Raw genomic sequence first — 19,166 nt, 5'->3', positions numbered from 1 at the left:
TTCAAAAAGGAACTTAAAATGATCCAGTGAGAGGAATCATTTATTTTAATTATTTAAATAAGAAACGAACACCACTGATGTGTCTTTTATTTCAAATTTAATTTCTTATGTGTTTGTAATATCAAGCTCTGGTTGTTCCAAATCCTGTGTTCAAGCGAAACTAAAGTTTGTTTCCATATGAAAAAGGTTGAACATTACAAATCAGTTGTAGTTCATTTTTCAATAAATATTCAGTTTGGCCCGTGACTTTATCTCATTTTTATATTTTGGCCCACTGTGAATTTGAGTTTGACATCCCTCTGCTATAGAGTACAAAGAATCTTGTGATAATGATATATCCCTATCAGAAATTCTTCAGGCTATTAAGAGTGTAAAAGATAATAAAGTCCTGGCTGTGATGGTTTAACATCTGAGTTATATAAGATGTTTGTTGACGTTTCTCCTTTCTTACTAAAAGTATATGAAAAAAGTCTTGATTTAGAAGTACTTCCACCTACAATAACACAAGGAGTCATCACCTTAATATCCAAACCCAATAAAGATAAAGAATGTCTAGGACATTGGAGACCAATTACCATCTTAAATAACGATTACAAAATTTTAGCCCTGATTTTAGCCAAATGAATTAAGGATGTCCTTAACTGTGTTATTGATGAATCACAATCAGGTTTTATGGAGAAACGTCACATTACAAATAATAAGATTAGTCCTAGATATCTTACAGATTACGAAGATCTCATCCTTAATGACAGTTACATGCTTTTCTTAGACTTCTACAAAGCCTTTGATTCACTCGAGCACAACTTCATATTTCAAGCTCTTACCAAATTTGTTTTTGGAGATTTATTTTGTAAAGCCATCAGGACTTTGTGTAGAAATAATAATAGTGTAATTAAATTACAATTCAGAACCTCACCTAGATTTAAGTTGTCACACGGCGTAAGACTGTCCTATATCTCCATATTTATTTTTGCTTGCCTCTCAATTTTTAGCTCTGCATATTTCCAGTAGTAATTTACCAGGTATTACGATTGACAATAGACACATTATTATTAACCAGCTGGCTGATGACACTTTATTTTTAAATGATGCCTCTCAAATTCCTTTAACTTTAAAATTGATTGATTTCTTTTCCAGTGCTTCAGACTCTTTTTAAATATTAACACATGTGAGTTGATGTCTGTTAAAAACTATAATACTCCCTCCTTATGCAATATTAATGTGAGAGATCAAGTTACATACTTAGGAATTGTAATTAATAAAGAACAAACAATAAGATGTAAACTCAATTTCAATCCCGTAATAATGAAAACCCAAAAGAAAATAAATTCTTGGTTACAGAGAGACTTAAAGAAAGAATCTTACTCCCTAAAGCCGAAGGATTGTCAAGACTAACGTACTGTATGCAGCTCTTTCCTTAGAGGTGAATAGAACATTAAAAAGGTTGATAGCATGTGAAATAATTTTGTTTGAAAAATAAAACCCACTTATTAGAAAATCAGTCATGATGAATCCACTAAAAAAATTGGGGTTGGATTTTTTAGATTTTACTACATTAAAAAATTCAATTCAATTCAATTGAACTTTATTTGTATGGCGCTTTTTACAGTTGACATTGTCTCAAAGCAGCTTTACAGAACATAAACATAGAACAGAAGGTAAACATAAGGAGAAATATAAATAATTACTATAATAAAAATTCAAGATATATATAGTTCACAGTGTGTATGTATGTATGTATGTATGTATGTATGTATGTATGTATGTGTGTGTATGTATGTATGTATGTGTGTGTATGTATTATCCCCAATGAATAAGTCTGAGGTGACTCAGGTGACTGTGGGGAGGAAAAAATCCCTTAGATGGTAAAGGAAGAAACCTTGAGAGGAACCAGACTCAAAGGGGAACCTCATCCTCATCTGGGTGACACTGGGGGTGTGATTATAAATATACAGTCTGATAAATGTTGTGTTGGTGTAAAAGATCACATGGAGTTCACATCTCCTCTTAGTATCACAGAGTCTAACTGGAGCTGGTAGATCTCTAGATATCTCAGGATTCTTACAGAGTTGCCCTCATCTCATTGGAAGACCGACATCTTCATTGCACGGAAGACAATCACAGCTGGTAGATGTGCCTCGGGATGGGTAGAAAGAGAGAAGCAGTGGAGAGGAATTAACGTATCTGCTGTTCATAAACGTGCAAGTCTAATGTTATAGTGCACAATATTATGGGACGTATTATGTGTACGTCTGACTAAAGAGATGAGTTTTTAATCTACATTTAAACTGGGAAAGTGTGTCTGAGCCCCGAACACTATCAGGAAGACTATTCCAAAGTTTAGGAGCTAAATAAGAAAACGCTCTACCACCTTTAGTAGACTTAGATATTCTGGGAACTACCAGGAGTCCTGAGTTTTGTGATCTCAGAGAGCGTGAAGGATTGTAACGTGTTAGAAGACTAGTTATATACATGGGAGCTAAACCATTAAGAGCCTTGTACGTAAGTAGCAGCAGTTTGTAATCAATTCTAAACTTAACAGGTAGCCAGTGTAGAGATGATAAAATTGGGGTTATATGGTCATACTTTCTTGTCCTAGTGAGAACTCTGGCAGCTGCATTTTGGACTAACTGTAGCCTATTTATTAAAGATGCAGGACAACCACCTAGTAATGCATTACAATAGTCCAGTCTAGAGGTCATGAAAGCATGAACTAGCTTCTCAGCATCAGATACAGACAGGATGTTTCTCAGCTTGGCAATATTTCTAAGGTGAAGAAGGCTGTGTTTGTAATATGGTGATATGATTTTAAAGACAAGTTACTGTCTAATAAACACCAGGTCTTTTACTGTCGAGCTACTAGTAACAGTACATCACTCTAAATCAGTGGTATCAAACTCAAAGTCACAGTGGGCCAAAATATAAAACCGAGATAAAGTCACGGGCCAAACTGAATATTTATTGAAAAATGAACTGCAACTGATTTGTAATGTTCAACCTTTTTCATATGGAAACAAACTTTAGTTTTGCTTGAACACAGGATTTTAACAGCTTGATATTACAAACACATAAGAAATTAAATTTGAAATAAAAGACACATCAGTGGTGTTCATTTCTTATTTAAATAAATAAAGTAAATGATGTCTCTCACTGACAGCTGGGCAGTATCAGACGTGTCGCTGCTCTCATCTACAGCAAGGGAGTATGCAATAAAATCTTTTCCCTTTTTTATTAGTTGTTCATGTAGATTGGTGGAAAGCTCACATGCACGCGCAGCCACGGTGTTCCTGCTCAGGCTCACATTTAAAAATTCTTGCCTTTTATCTGGGCACACGATGTCGCAAACTTTGACCATACAGTTTTTGATAAACTCTCCCTCATTAAAGGGCCAGGCAGATTTTGCAATCTCTGCTGCCACAATAACGCTTGCCTTTACAGCAGCTTCACTTTTTGATTTTGCTTTCATAAACATAGTCTGCCGGGAAACCAGACTTTTTTTCATCTCCTCCACCTTCTGGAGCTTCTGCTTTACATCCAGGTCCTTATACTTCTCATAATGTTTCATTTCATAGTGACTTCTTATGTTATATTCATTCGTTACAGACACGTTAGCTCCATTAGCACACAAGACAAACAGGTCACACCCCTGCTCTAAATGGAAGTTAAATTGTGAGAGTTTCTGTGTACTGGTTTTTGGACCTATAATAGTATTTCTGTCTTATCAGAGTTTAATAACAGTAAACTGCAGCTCATCTGATCTTTTATCTCTCTATGGCACTGAGTTAATTTGGACAATTTAGCTGTTTCATCTGGTTTTGATGAGATATATAACTGTTTGTCATCAGCATAACAATGGAAACTAATCCCATGTCTTCTAATAATGTTCCCTAATGGAAGCATGTACAGTATATCAAAAAAAGCAGAGGTCATAGAACTGATCCTTGAGGGACACCATATCCTTTGGTCGATGCTCTGTTCAGTTTTCTGCTGCATATGATTGGAATCACCTGCAGCAGTCTCTTAAGCTTAGTTCATTTATATCACTTTCTTCCTTTAAATATTCAATTCAGTCACTAACTCACGATCACTGTACTTGTTTTTAATTTTTTGTTTTTACATGTCATTGTTTATAGCTGTGTTTGTGTATTGTATTTGTTTGTTTTTTTTGCCTCTTTGTCAGGTCGTCATTGTAAATGAGAACTGGTTCTCAATTGACTCACCTGGTTAAATAAAGAAATAATAATAAACCAAAATTAACTGGCAATAAACTAGAGGATTCACCATTTAATTCTACAAAATGGTAACTTAAAGCCTGTCCATGAATACCTGTGTAATTTTGTAAGCGATCTAGGAGAATGTTGTGATCTATAGTGTCGAATGTAGCACTAAGGTCAAGTAGAACTAATAGTGACATAAAGTCTTGGTCCGAAGCTAAGAACAAGTCATTTGTGACTTTAACAAGTGCAGTTTCTGTGCTATGGTGGGGTCTGAAACCTGACTGAAACTCTTCAAAGATATTGTTCTCCTGTAAGAAGGAGCTCAGTTGAAGAGACACAACATTTTCAAGTATTTTAGAAATAAACGAAAGATGTGAAATAGGTCTGTAATTTAATAGTTCATTAAATCTAAATTAGGTTTCTTAATGAGTGGCTTAATAACTGCCAACTTGAAGGATTTAGGGATGTAACTTAAAGATAACGAGGAGTTAATAATATTAAGAAGAGTCTCACCAGCTTTATATAACACTTCTTTCAGAAATTTAGTTGGAATGGGGTCTAATGAACAAGTTGTTCGTTTAGCTGAAGTAATAAGTTTATCTAACTCTTCCTGTCCTGTACTTGTAAAGCACTGTAGTTGTGAGAGTAGAGCTTTAGGTGAGACTGGGTCACAAGAAGCTCTCACATGTTGAGCATCACCTATTTTGTTCCTGATACTTTCGATTTTATCAGTGAAGAATCTCATAAAATCCTCACTACTGAACTGTGATGGAATAATAGTGTGTTCAGATTTCTGGTGTTTTGTTAATCTAGTCACTGTGTTAAATAAAAACCTGGGATTGTTCTGGTTATTTCCTATGAGTTTGCTCAGGTGCTCAGAGCCCTAACAGCTTTTAGAACCTGTCTATAGCTGGACATACTGTCCTTATACGCGATTCTAAAGACTAGTTTAGTTTTTCTCCACTTTCGCTCGAGGTTACAGGTTGTTTCTCTCTTGAGGGTGTGAGTATGACTATTATACCACGGTGCAGGTGTTTTGTCTCTAACCTTCTTTATTCGGATGGGACAACAGTGTCTAATGTACTAGTGAATATAGCACCTATGCTGTTAGTCATTATGTCTAGATGGTTTGTGTTTAAGGGTACAGTAAGAAGTCCAGACAGATCAGGCAGGTTATTTGTGAATCTGTCTTTAGTGGTCAGAATAATAGTTCTACTGAGTCGATAACGTGGTGAGACACAGTTAGTCTGTTCTACAGGTAGTGCGTACAGTATGAGGTAATGGTCTGTGATGTCATCACTTTGAGGTATGATATCTATGTCACTGATATAGATATCATACCCCCAGGGGCCTATACACAGTCACTAGAGCAAGAGACATCAGGGATTATTTTGTGTGCATGTGCGAGAGTGTAAGACTAAGGACAAGCACTTCAAAGGAATTAAATCTATACTGTGTTCTCTGAGTAACAGTAAGGAAATCAGTTAACACCACCTCCACCACCAGTCTGACGAGGCTCATGCTTATAGATATATCCTGATGGTGTAGAGACTCATTTAGACCGATGTAGTCATTTGGTTTAATCCAAGTTTCAGTAAGGCAGAGTGCAGTAAGTTTTCTGAAATGATTTCATTTACAGTAAGTGCTTTGGGTGATTTAATTTTCAGAAGCCCAAACTTTAGGAACTGTTTTTGTTTCTTTGGTATTTTTCTGGTCTAATTATGGTAAGATTATTTCGAGAACTTCTCACGCATTTACTTTTTGATCTCACTAATCGGGGAACAGACATAGTTTCTATAGGATGAGCTATGTGTGCATTTGTGTCAATGTGGTGAGGTGAAGGATGGCTCTCCACCTCTGCTGGGTTGCAGGCCGTCAGCACGGAACAGCCTAGGATGCTCCCAGAAAACATTCCAGTTATCAATAAAGAGTAAATTCTGAGTCTGACACCATGACTGTAACCATCCATTTAAAGCAAAAAGTCTACTGAACCTTTCGATTCCTCGCTGGTACGTGGGAAGCGGTCCGGACACGATGATCCTCGCCGTGGGTGCTGTGCTTCCAACCGTCTCCACCAGGGTGTTGGGTGACCGACTGGGGAGCTTTCAGTGCGGCTTTTCGCTCCCGCAGCTCAGCCTGCTTCACCTGTATGTCACGGATCTGCTTCTCCACAGCCTCCAGCTCCAGTTCCACCGAGTGCAGCTTGAACGTGTCCTCACCTGCACTCAAAGGCAGACACACAACCGACATGATATAGAGCAAGTACAACAGAAATAATTGGTGTGAAACTGTGTACTAGCGGTAACCGGGCTAACAAGCTAGTGGTGCTATCCGGCTAGAAGCGGACGCTGGGAAAACAAATAAGTAAATATATCAAAAAGTATTTCATCCTTTGTAAAAAGTAAGGAGTTGAAGTATAAACTCAAGATAACTCAAAATTGAATTAAAATACTCAGCCAAGCCGTGGCATGCATGAAGTCCTGAAAGATGGACGGTGCGTTGTCCAAGCCATACAGCATCACCAAATATTCCCAGTGGCCGGTCGGGGTCACAAAAGCTGTTTTCCATTCGTTTCCTTTTCGGATACGTATCAGATTGTATGCACTGTGTAGATCAAGCTTGGTGAAGATTTTTGCACCTCGGAGCTGTTCGAGCGCCGATAGGACGAGGGGAAGAGGATAATGAAACTTCTTGGTGATTTGGTTCAGCCATCTGTAGTTGATGCAGGGTCGCAAACCACCATCCTTCTTTGAGACAAAGAAAAAGGGAGATGCAGCAGGAGAAGTTGACGGTCGTATATATCCTTGGTCCAGCGCTTCTTTGATGTACTTATTCATGGCCTCTTGCTCGGGGATGGTTAGGGAATAGATCTTTCCTCTAGGCACTGCTTCACCCGGAAGGAAATCAATCGCACAGTCCCAAGGCCGGTGAGGTTTTAACTTCGAAGCTCTCTTGGGACAAATGTCATCCTTGAAGGCTGTGTATTCTGGAGGGATAGATACAGACACATTATTCTTAGGGCTTTCAATAGAAGTGCTGCATACCTTCATTGACACTGTAGGATGACACGGTTTGGGCAATTTTAGAAAACAATGTGGAAAACAGTGGTTGCTCACTTTTACTTCACCAGTGTCCCAAGAGAGCTCCAGATGGTTTTGAATCAGCCAGGGTGGTCCTAGGATCACATCAGCAGTTGAATTCTCTATACCCAGAAGCTTGATGTTCTCCTTGGGAAAAAATCCCACTGTCAGCATGATTTCACTGGTACAATGTTGGTTGAGGGGTTTGCCTGTTAAAGAACTCTTAGTCTTTGGGATATGCGTTCCTTTGTGATGTTGAGCCGAGTGCAGAGCTGGGCAGAGATGAAGTTCCCGGCTGACCCAGAGTCGAGCAAAGCTGAGACTGGGGTGTAAATGTGTTTTACGGGTTGAACTGTACTCACCAATGCTCTTGGAGGACAGATGGGGCATTCTCGCATGCCCATTGCTCGCACAGTACAGACACAGACCCTGGGTCAGCCATCAAAGACGCTCTGACAGTAAGATCCTGGTTGAATCGAGCTGCTTGGGTTCTGGTCCTGGAGAGTGCAGTTCTGGCAGGCAGAGCTGTGTGGGAGTATTTAAATTACAGGATAACATTCGATTTTCCGTTTGAATGGCTCACTGAATGAAATTCTCCAACCCAATGGTGTCATCGAAGGCTGATAACTGCAGACGACGTTCAGGTTTTAAACCATTAGGGTAGGTTGTCATCAGTGTTCGCTCATCCCAACCACTAGCAGCCGCTAGCATGCGGAGTTTGCATGTTCTCCCCGTGCATCAGGGGTTTCCTCCGGGTACTCCGGTTTCCTCCCCCGGTCCAAAGACATGCATGGTAGGTTGATTGGCATCTCTGGAAAATTGTCCGTAGTGTGTGATTGTGTGAGTGAATGAGAGTGTGTGTGTGTGTCCTGTGATGGGTTGGCACTCTGTCCAGGGTGTATCCTGCCTTGATGGCCGATGACGCCTGAGATTGGCACAGGCTCCCCGTGACCCAAGGTAGTTTGGATAAGCAATAGAAAATGACTGAGAGTGAGTTGTATCTCCAGCAGGAATACCAAATAACTCTTGGAAATAGGCAGTGAATTCCTTAATGGAGTACAAAAGGATCCCTCTTGATGCCAGATCGATTTGGCCCAACGGAGCGCCTTTCCAGTGAGTAGTGATATTATGAATGAAATCTTGCTGCTATCTGTAGGGAAATGGTTGCATTTCAAAGATTAGCGAGCATTGAAGGAGAAATCCCTTACATTCTTCCGCAACTTCAGAGTATGGTGCTGGATTGGCCATGGGAACTGTGACGACGGTAGCACTGCTCGTTGCTGTGACCTGTGTGTGCGGCAGTAGTCCCCGTGCTTGTAGCCCCGGCGTTTGTAGCAACTCTTGTCTCAGCATGTTGACCAGTCCTGGGTATGTATCCGAGTCCTGGTAAGACATAATATTTTGTCGGTCTGCTCTTCTGTCAGGGACAGAAGACGACGGAGGCAGAGATAATGTAAAATTACTGTTTATTAAAAAGCAGAAGTGAATGAAGTAAGTGAGGGTGGAGAAGTCCAGGTGAAGCTCCAACACACACATGCCGCATCATAGGTTGCAAGCCAACAATATCTAGATCCTTTGGTGTACGACGAACTCGGGAAACTAGCATTTACGAGACCGGACAATGTGTGTGTGTTAGAGAGAGTCTTGTATGTGGTGAGGTAATGAGGGGTGCCAGGTGACGGCGATTAGGACTCAGGTGATGAGGATCTAGTTTGCTGTGTGAGGGGAGAACCTGGCAAATCCGTGACAGTACATACTGTATATGGATATTTTGGTACTATGATTTTCAAAACAGATTCACTTGAAAGATTCACTCTTAATCAAGGTTTAGTTTTAGTCTTACTTTGTCAAATTCAGCTTTTGTCAAGAATAAATTGTCAAATTGATTAAAGTAGCATTGTAGATCATGCCAGCTGGCTGGATCAAACCTCACTTCGCATTTTCTCTTTTTTATCAGATGCGTAGTCTCCGGGAACCGATGTTCCAACATTCTTAGGCCTCGTGCGGACGTTCCATGATACTCGTCATAGGAAATAATCTCAATACAGTTGTCTAAAAAAACATATTTTATCTTAGTAATATGTGATAAAACAGTCAACTGAAAACAAATCTAAGAGTCAGAATGAAATTCCCCTGGAGGGCCGTGTTTGATATGTTTTCCTAGACAATTGTGTCAGATAGTCTGGTCTTGTTCTGTAATAAATGTATTTAAATCAGACTTTATTATATTATCAAACTTATAGATATAAGTCACTCTTCTAAATATTTCATATTGAAAATCTCATATATGGTAATATCAAACTTATGAAATTATTACGATGAAAAGGCCATGATCTCTTAATATTTAGAAGGAGATCGTAGAAGTTCTGTTCCATTGATGGCTTTCTCCGCGGGGTGGAATAATCATGATTTGATTACCACCCAGTCTGAGGGGAGGGGTAACCCTATTACCCCGTATCAAACAAAGATGGGTTTTAATTACTTGTCTCCTATCACCTACAATACTGTTTCATCTGAGGGTCATAAACCCCCTTTTAAAAAAAAATACTTGTCTTCTACCTCTTGGATCAAACACATGGTTTTAATTACTTGTCACCTATCTACTTACCATATGATGCACACCCATGACACTCTGTACCTGTAGAATCTGTTGCACCTTATAATTTTTTCATATATAATATATTTATGTATATTCACATACACATACACACACACACACACACACACACACACACACACACACACACACACACACACACATATATATATATATATATATATATATATATATATATATATATATATATTTATATATATATATATATATATATATATATATATATACACACTGCATACACAATGCAAGTACATATTGCATATAATGTGTTGTGCTACTGTAATTAGGGACAATAGTACACTGTGTGTACTGACTATATGTATGAGCATATTGCACATTTTCACATGTCAATTCATTATCTGTATACTTATTTCTGTAATTTCCGGAGTTCGCTAATAAGAATTTCACTCACCAATGCACACGTGCTGTGGTGATGTGACAATAAAAGTGACTTGACTTGACTTGACTACTTGAAGCAGATACAATGGGCCTAATCAATATGAAAGAAGGGCAGTCGGAGGGAAAGGGGGCTCCTTGGAGTCAACACAAATAATCCAGATCAGTAAGCAATATATCAATACAATCATTAACTTTATTATTATGAACTTTTAACCTAAACCTAACATCATAAAATCATGACATAAATCTGTCAGATCAAAGGTCTGACCTTTGACCTATTCCTATCAGTAAACATTATATAATTACATTCATAAACTTTATTATTTATAATTTTATTGTTTTATCATTTTATGGTTTTATTGTTTTATTGTGGTCTTAAAACTGTCAAAAAATAATGTGATGGAATATGACCTCTATACAGTATCTCACTAATGAGTCTCTTCTTTTGCAGTGTCTGAGCTGAGGTTCATTCTTTTGGGGAAAAGTGTCTCAGACACCAGCAGTGTGGGAAACCTCCTCCTGGGCAGATCTGTGTTGGAGACTAAAGATCCTCTACATTCAGTACTTCAGTGTGAGAGAGTCAGAGGACATGTGAAGGGAAGATACATCACCATCATCAACGCACCTCATCTGTTTGACCAAACCTTCTCACATCATCAGCTCACACTGTGTATTAAAGAGTGTGTGTCTCTATCGGCTCCTGGACCTCATGTCATAATGCTCATTGTAGAGCCAGAAAGTTTCAGTGAAACAGACAAAAGACGAGCTGATTATATTCTCTCATCTCTGTCTGAGGAGGCCTATAAATACACCATGGTGATAACTACAAAGAACATAGAAATCAGCAGCAGTGTTAGTTTGGTAGAGGACAATGTCATACAGAAGGTCATTGCTGAATGTAATTACAGACATTTAAACTTCAGTGGATGCACCCAGGCCAATCTTGTGGAGAAGATGGAAGAGATGGTCAAGGAGAATAAAGGAAGACTTTTCTGTGAGATTTATGAAGATGCTGAGACTGCAATAGGCAACAAAATGTACAATGTACAGCCAGAAACGGAAGAAACTGGAAAAATAGAACAGTATGCTCTCATGGAACAAGAGCATGAAGAACCAGACAAAATGGAAAAATATGTTCAGATGGATGAAGAAGAACATCATTCTGCTTTGACTACCAAAGGTAATAAATGTAAAAATTTTGTAAGAACTTTTATCACAGTGGTAGACCCTCTTTTGTTTCAATATGCAAATCAATCTAAGGTGGCATACTACATTTTAGTTACAGGACTTGTGTGCTCAGTAACTAGGGTAGGAATTGTTTTGAAATATAAAAATTGATTTATTTTTAGTTTACTACGTCATAGACTGTAACGATTGCTTGGGAGCAGGTGGTATTAAATTCATAACCCCTTTTTTTGCACACTTGGCAAACAGATTTACATTTTGGTGAATCAGAGTTGATAAGACATGGCAAAAATCACCAAACACAGAAAAGACAAAAGACTATGCAGTCCACAATGCAAGCAATTAAAGAGTATAAACTAACAATACTTTGTGCAGATGTTGGTATAAAAGCCATGGTTGAGCATGGTATAAAAAGCACATAAATTATAAGCCAGAAGTGCTAAAAACATGGGGATGGGCTCCCTCTGGTGAATGGGAGAAGGGTTCTTTAGGAAACTCCCTCCTTGGAACACCGCTCAGTGTTATTCTTCTATTACATGGTCTCCTGCTTGGTCTGGGTGCTGGGCAATTAGTCTGAGCTCTGTGGAACTCTCCTGTGAGCAAGTCATAGAGGATGTCATTGGCTTTGGTCCAATACCTCTTCTCTGGGCCATAACCCTCCCATTCTACAAGATATTGAATGTTACCTCTTGGTCTTTGAGAGTCCATGATGTGTATGCAATGTAAGTCAGGGCTCTATCGACCTCTATTGGAGGTAGGGGGTCAGTGTTGGTGTGGTCAGTAGTGGTGAGGCCACGTGCCTGTTTGAGATCTGTTGGTCAGGTGGCAGTTGAAGATGGTAGGTGACTTGATATGGTCGGAGAGGACGCCTTTGGTGTCAAGCATCTCTTTGAAGGCGTGCATGGGTCCTCTGCCACACTTCACAACTGTGTCAGATCCATTCATCCCCAGACCATCAGAAGACGGATATTGGTAACTGTGATGGTGTGCACCTTGCTACTGTCAATTTACACCCCCTGTTAGCTGATGATTACCAAGAAGGTAATAGTGTCCTGATGGAACTCACATTTCTTTGTTTCGGCTAGTCCATAGTGTTTCCTCATGAGGCAAGAACAATCATTTGATTATGTGTGATACAGAAAATCATATAAGCTTTTACATCTCATTAGAAACAGTGGTCATAAAACATGGTTTAAGGTTTATCACTCTTTCACTATTTCTCACAAATATGTCAAAGGAATACAAATCTTACAACTTAGATTATACCTTGTAATGTAACATGCCTTGTAACATTTAACATTTAAGCATACAATTTACTAGCACTGTTTTTAACTTTATTTATTATTATTAAATAATTATTTGTTAACTAAATTTATTTGTGTTTTTTGTTGTTTTTTAGTTTGTCTGACTGTAGATGCCACACATTTCAAAATTGTGCTGCTTGGCAGAGAAAAGGAAGTAAAGGCCTCAATATCTAAACGATTAAGAGGTAAAAACACTTCACCAGACCAGACAGAGTCCAGCTCAGTGTGTGTAAAGCAGGAAAAAGTGAGTGGACACCTGATCACGCTGGTGGAGCTGCCTGCTCTCTACAACACTACACTCTCAGAACAGGAAGTGATGCGTCAGACGTTCCAATGTGTCTCTGCCTGTAATCCTGGAGTTGATGCTTTCTTCATCATTGTTCCTAAAGGTCTTCTCACTGATGAAGTTAAAGCAGAAATAGAGATGTTTCAGAGGATCTTCAGCTCCAGAGTTTATGACCACACCGTATTCATCATCACCCAGAAGTCACCAAATAAAGACTTAGATAAAGAGCTTCAGGCTGTGATAAAGACATTTGGAGGACGATATATTTTATACAGCAGGAAAATAAATGCAGTAAATCTGTTCCCACATGTTAAAGACCTTCTTACAAAAAACAACAATCGTCAGTATACGATGACCATGTACGCTGAGGCCCAGGTTGAAGCACAGCTGACATACAAACGTACAATTCACTATCTGGAAAAACAAATGACTGAACTCAAGAGAAACAGACGTCAAACACAAGGTAACATGTTTACTGATTTAAAATAAGAGTTTTTCGGTCTGATTGCTATTTTAAGTAGAAAAAACATTGTTATTTGAAGTTTATCATCACTAAAAAGTTTATACCCTAATAGCATTTTGTTCCATCATACATCTGACCATTAGCATATCTGCTATAATTACATTTGTTGGTTAACTCTTTACATGATTCTGGAGCCGTCAGATTAGAACTATGATATTATTTTATAATATAACTCTATTATGTGTAGTCACATATGAGTCAGTACTCAGTGATTCTTTTTATTTGTACAGATTTATCAAAAAGCTCTGACACACTCAGAATAGTTCTGTTGGGGAAGACTGGAGTTGGGAAGAGCGCAACAGGAAACACCATCCTGGGGAAAGATGTATTTAAAGAAGACTTGTCTGATGAATCAGTAACCAGTGTGTGTCAGAAAGAGACAGCAACAGTCTGTGGGAGACAGATTACTGTGATCGACACTCCAGGTCTGTTCGACACTAATATTGATAATGAAGAGATCAGGAAAGAGATTGTTAAATGTATCTCAATGGTATCACCTGGTCCTCATGTGTTCCTGCTGATACTGAAAATAGGACAACGCTTTACACCAGAGGAGAGAAAGACAGTGGAAATCATTGAGAAGACTTTTGGTGAGAAATCTAACATGTACACGATCGTGCTCTTTACTGGAGGTGACTTGCTAAAACAAAAAAAAAGACAATTGAACATTATGTGGAAAAAGCTGGGGTTCATTTAAGGACACTTCTGTCTGAATGTGGGGACAGATATCATGCTTTTGACAACAATGAAACAAACAGCAACGACCAGGTCCTGATTCTCCTGGATAAGATTGATGACATGGTGGCAGTGAATGGAGGAAGCTACTACACCAATGAGATGTTCCAGCAGGTCGAAATGCAGAAGCAAGTAGAACTACAAGGGAAGATATTGAAGGAAATGGAGGAGCAGATGAAGAGAGAGAGAGAAGAACTGGAAGAAAAACACAAACAAGAGACAGAAAGACTGAACTGTATAATACAAGCAGAAAAACAATACCATCAAGGGACATTGGCAATGCTGAAGAAAAGGGAAAGTGATCTAGAAGACAGAAATGTGGAGCTGATTAAAACAAAAGAAGCTCTTTATCAAGCAAAACAGAGAATACAAGATAAAGAGGAGAACAATAAGATGAATATGGAATTGTGCAAGAAGAAAGAAACCGATCTTGAAGACAAATTAAATACCAAAACTGAGGAGCTGCAGAAAATGAAAGAAACTCTTGATCAAGAAAAACAGAAAACTACAGCAGTCTCAGACCAGCTTCACCGCCATATAGAAGAAAGTAAAATAAAGGATCAACGTGAACAAATGATAAAAGCAGAGGAGGAGAAACAGCGAAGAGCTTTAGAGGAAATAAATAATCAGCTCAATGTCAGACTGCATGAAGAAGAAAAGATGAGAAGGGAAGCAAAACAGAGAATACAAGATACAGAGCAGAACTATAAGTTAAATATGGAATGGTGGAAGAAGAAAGAAACCGATCTTGAAGACAAATTATATACCAAAACTGAGGAGTTGCAGAAAATGAAAGAAAATCTTGATCAAGAAAGACAGAAATTAAAGAATACAGAACACACGTATAAGATGAATATGGAATTGTGCAAGAAGAAAGAAACCGATCTTGAAGACAAATTAAATACCAAAACTGAGGAGCTGCAAAAAATGAAAGAAACTCTTGATCAAGAAAGACAGAAAACTACAGCAGTCTCAGACCAGCTTCACCGCCATATAGAAGAAAGTAAAATAAAGGATCAACATGAACAAATGATAAAAGCAGAGGAGGAGAAACAGCGAAGAGCTTTAGAGGAAATAATTAATCCGCTCAATGTCAAACTGCATGAAGAAGAAAAGATGAGAAAGGAAGCACAAAATTCATATAACACAATTATGAAAGAAAGCACACACCTCAGGTGGCAGAAAGACCAGACTGGTCAAGAAAGAATTGATGAAATTAAGGAAATGAAGAAGTGCTGCCCTGAAACAGTTCCAAAAAAGGTAAATCGATCACTTAACATTTCTCAACATCCATCAAAAATAGACACATTTATTTCTGTCTGGTGTTCAGAATCTGGTGCTAACTGGTTTACTGTGTGTCAATTAGAGACAAATAACATCTTTTTCAATTTCAGTTTAAAATCTGATCAATTTACGTTTTCTCTATGAAGTTAAAGTAGATAGAGTTTATACAGATCTGGTATAACATTATAACAATCTATCTATCTATCTATCTATCTATCTATCTATCTATCTATCTATCTATCTATCTATCGTCCTATCGTCCTATCGTCCTATCGTCCTATCGTATCTATCGTCTTGCCAGAGTATTCTGACCCCTGGCCAGTTCTCCCATATTACTGAATTACAAATGGTACATTGAAAATCCATGTGGTTTGATATTGTATTTAAAAACAGAAACTCTAAATCAATTCTTATAAAGTGACATTGGATTAAAATATTAATATTTTTAAGAAAAATTAAGTTTCTGATGGTTGTAATCATAAACACTAGTGTGAACATAGACAACAACATGCACAGGGAACTGTGTTTGTAGACACAAGCTATATAACTCCCCAGTTCATGGTCCCTCACAGACCTGAGAGATCTGCCAAAAGAGACATAGACAAGTTTTTAGATGGAAAGTTTATTCAGCATTATGAGCACATTTACAAAATTTACCATGCAAGTTATACAAAGTTGTCCATTTGTGCCAGTACATGGAGTGGACTATAAAAGGGCATCTAAGTCACATTACTCCAGGTACAAATCAAATAAAATAAAATCAAATGTTATTTGTCACATACACGTACACACAGGCATGGGCGTAAATTTCATTTAAATGTGTGTGTGTGTGGGGGGGGGGGGATAAATATAAAATTTCTCATGAGCAATTTTTGAAGGGGGACACAAATAATACAGTCTAATTGTACTTATGAAGACATGTCCCCACAGTGAAAAACTTTGCTTTTATCATTATTACTGTAGCATGGAGACTGCGTCATTATGGTTATTTTATAAAGTTTTTCTCAGGTTCAATGACAAAGCAGATTTTTCTTCAAAACTATTTATTGAATTGTTTGTGTTGTTTACAATTAAGCCATCAACATACAATAAAATATAAACATGACTGTTATTGTGAAAAATCTATATAAAATAAGTAATGTTTTGTAATAAAATCAATTATTAAATAATCACTTTACACTAACTGCTCTATGTATAAAACAACACAACGGCTTTGGCGTGTTAGTTACAGTGCAATATACAACAAGCTATTGTAAACAAGCTAACGTTAACTAGATAAGTAAGAGTTTAATCGCTAATATAGCAGATTCATGGAAAATTACATCGGTAATCAGCATTTTTGCCGCAACTAATTTATGAGTCTGCATCAACTACATTAAAGAGAATCGCTTTATTTAAAGTGAATAAAATCCCCTACTTAATGGAGTTTAAAATTAATTGAGCCATAGCCACACACCTGACTCATGTGTGCAGAGTAGGTGATGAACTGGGAAAGTAGGCAGTGGGTCAAAACACTGTGAGGAGGGGGGGGGACTCAACTGTTTATAAATGCAGTTTTGCGTTTTTTTTTTCTACTTACACAATTATTTAGGTATACATACATATATTTTTCACAATTGAGAGTGCAATATTTTTTTAATTTTTTTTACGCCCATGCACACAGGGTACGACATGCAGAGAAATACTTTTTGCATCTGTCTGGTATATAAGCATAAACAAAGGAATGCAATTTAGGATAAAAAAAATAAACCAAAACCAAAAGGAGATAGATAAATAAAAAAGTATAAATTAGGAAAAATAATGTATATACATAAATGTGTATGGTTTTTAAACATTGTCCTTAAAGTGTCCAGGTGAAGTATGGTGTGTAAATAGTGTATAAAGTGGCACTGTGCTGTGCAAGTCCAGAGTTAAAAAAAAGAAAAACAGTGTAGATGGAGGGAGAGGATTAGTACTAGATCCTGGGTCTTTCCTGATTTAGACTCTGAATGGCCTGCAGGAAGAAGCTTCTCCTCATTCTCTCTGTGTTTGCTATCATGGAGCGGAAGGGTTTCCCTGAACACAACAAAGAAAAGAGTCCATTGTTGGGATGCTGAGATCCTTTACAAGCTTCCTGGCTCTGGTCCGGTACCACATGCTGTAGATATCCTGCAGGTCAGGGAGCTCAGTGTGGATGGTATGTTCAGCTGCCTGCACCACCCACTGGAGGGCTTGCCTGTCCTGCATGGTGCTGTTCCCGAACCAGGAAGTGATGCTACCCGTCAGGATGCTCTCAATGGTGCAGGTGTAGAAAGTCTTAAGCACCTGAGAGGGTAGTTTGGAGTCCCTTAAGTGTCTCAGATGGTACAGAAACTGTCCACTCTCTCCACTGGGGTCCCGTTGATGTTTAGCGGTTGGTATGACCGCTCCTGCTTTGTGCTGAAGTCCACTATCAACTCCTTAGTCTTGCTGACATTCAGGAGAAGATTGTTCTTCTGCCCCATCCCTCCAGGTTTTTAGTCTTCTGTAGGTAATCCTCGTCGTTGTTGGAGATCAGGCCCACCACAACAGTGTCGTCAGCAAACTTGATGGTGGTGGAATTGGAAGTGGCCACACAGTCATATGTGTACAGTGAGTACAGCAGGGGGCTCAGAACACAACCCTGGGGAGCTCCAGTGCTGAAGGGGGAGGGTGGATGAGGTGTGTTTGCCCACCCGTACGGCTTGTGGTCTGTTTGTCAGGAAGTTGGAGATCCGTTGACACAGTGGCAGGTGTCCCAGGACCTCCAACTTAGAGGTGAGTGTGGACGGAATTATGGTGTTAAATGCTGAACTGTAGTCCATAAACAGCATTTTCGCATAATTCCCTTTTCTGCAGTCCAGGTGGCTCATCGTGGTGTGGAGAAGATGAGCATTGGCATCCTCAGTAGAATGGTTCTGGTGGTGCACAAACCTTTGTGGATCCAGTGTGTCTGGTAGTGATGCAGTGATGAAGTCTCTGACCAGTCTCTCGAAGCACTTCATTACTACTGAGGTCAGAGCTACAGGTAATCGTTGAGGCAGGCAGGCTGGGGTTTCTTTGGGACAGGAACAGTGGTGGACTGTTTGAAGCATGAGGGGACAATAGACTGTGCCAGTGAGAAGTTGAATATCTCCGTGAACACCGGTGATAGCTGGTCAGTGCTGGCTTTCAGAACCCGACTTGTGATGCCGTCTGGTCCTGCTGCCTTCCTGGTATTCACTCTCTTGAATGCCCTCCTCACGTCATGCTCCGAGATGGTGAACGTGTTTACCTCTCCAGCTCTCTCAGCGTGCATGCTGTTTGTGCCGCTAGCACTGCTAGCATGGTTAGCTGCAGCCTCGAATTGAGTGTAAAAGGTGTTTAGCTTGTCTGCCAGAGAAGTGTCTGCATTCCCCATTCTAGAAGCAGGTGTTCTATAGTCTGTGATGTTCCTTAGTACCTGCCACAGGCTCCTAGAGCCACCATGTTGGAACTGTGACTCTAGTTTCCTCCCTTCACCGCTCTGCGCACACTGTAAGACCCAGCCTTGTACTTGT

At 39.0% G+C, this 19,166-nt stretch overlaps 1 protein-coding gene and 1 pseudogene across 1 annotated transcript in view; one reads left to right on the top strand and one right to left on the bottom strand.

Moving 5' to 3' along the window:
• The window catches only part of LOC132842105 (GTPase IMAP family member 8), a 611,624-nt gene that overhangs the window by 4,543 nt on the left and 587,915 nt on the right, over positions 1-19,166 (bottom strand). The window lies entirely within an intron of this gene.
• Positions 11,144-19,166, top strand: part of LOC132842094 (interferon-induced very large GTPase 1-like) — a 49,413-nt pseudogene continuing 41,390 nt past the window's right edge.

This window comes from Tachysurus vachellii, chromosome 3, assembly GCF_030014155.1.
Source record: "Tachysurus vachellii isolate PV-2020 chromosome 3, HZAU_Pvac_v1, whole genome shotgun sequence".
Classification (NCBI taxonomy): Eukaryota; Metazoa; Chordata; class Actinopteri; order Siluriformes; family Bagridae; genus Tachysurus; species Tachysurus vachellii.
Note: the sequence above shows the minus strand (reverse complement) of the source record. Positions and strands in the feature narration are given on the sequence as shown.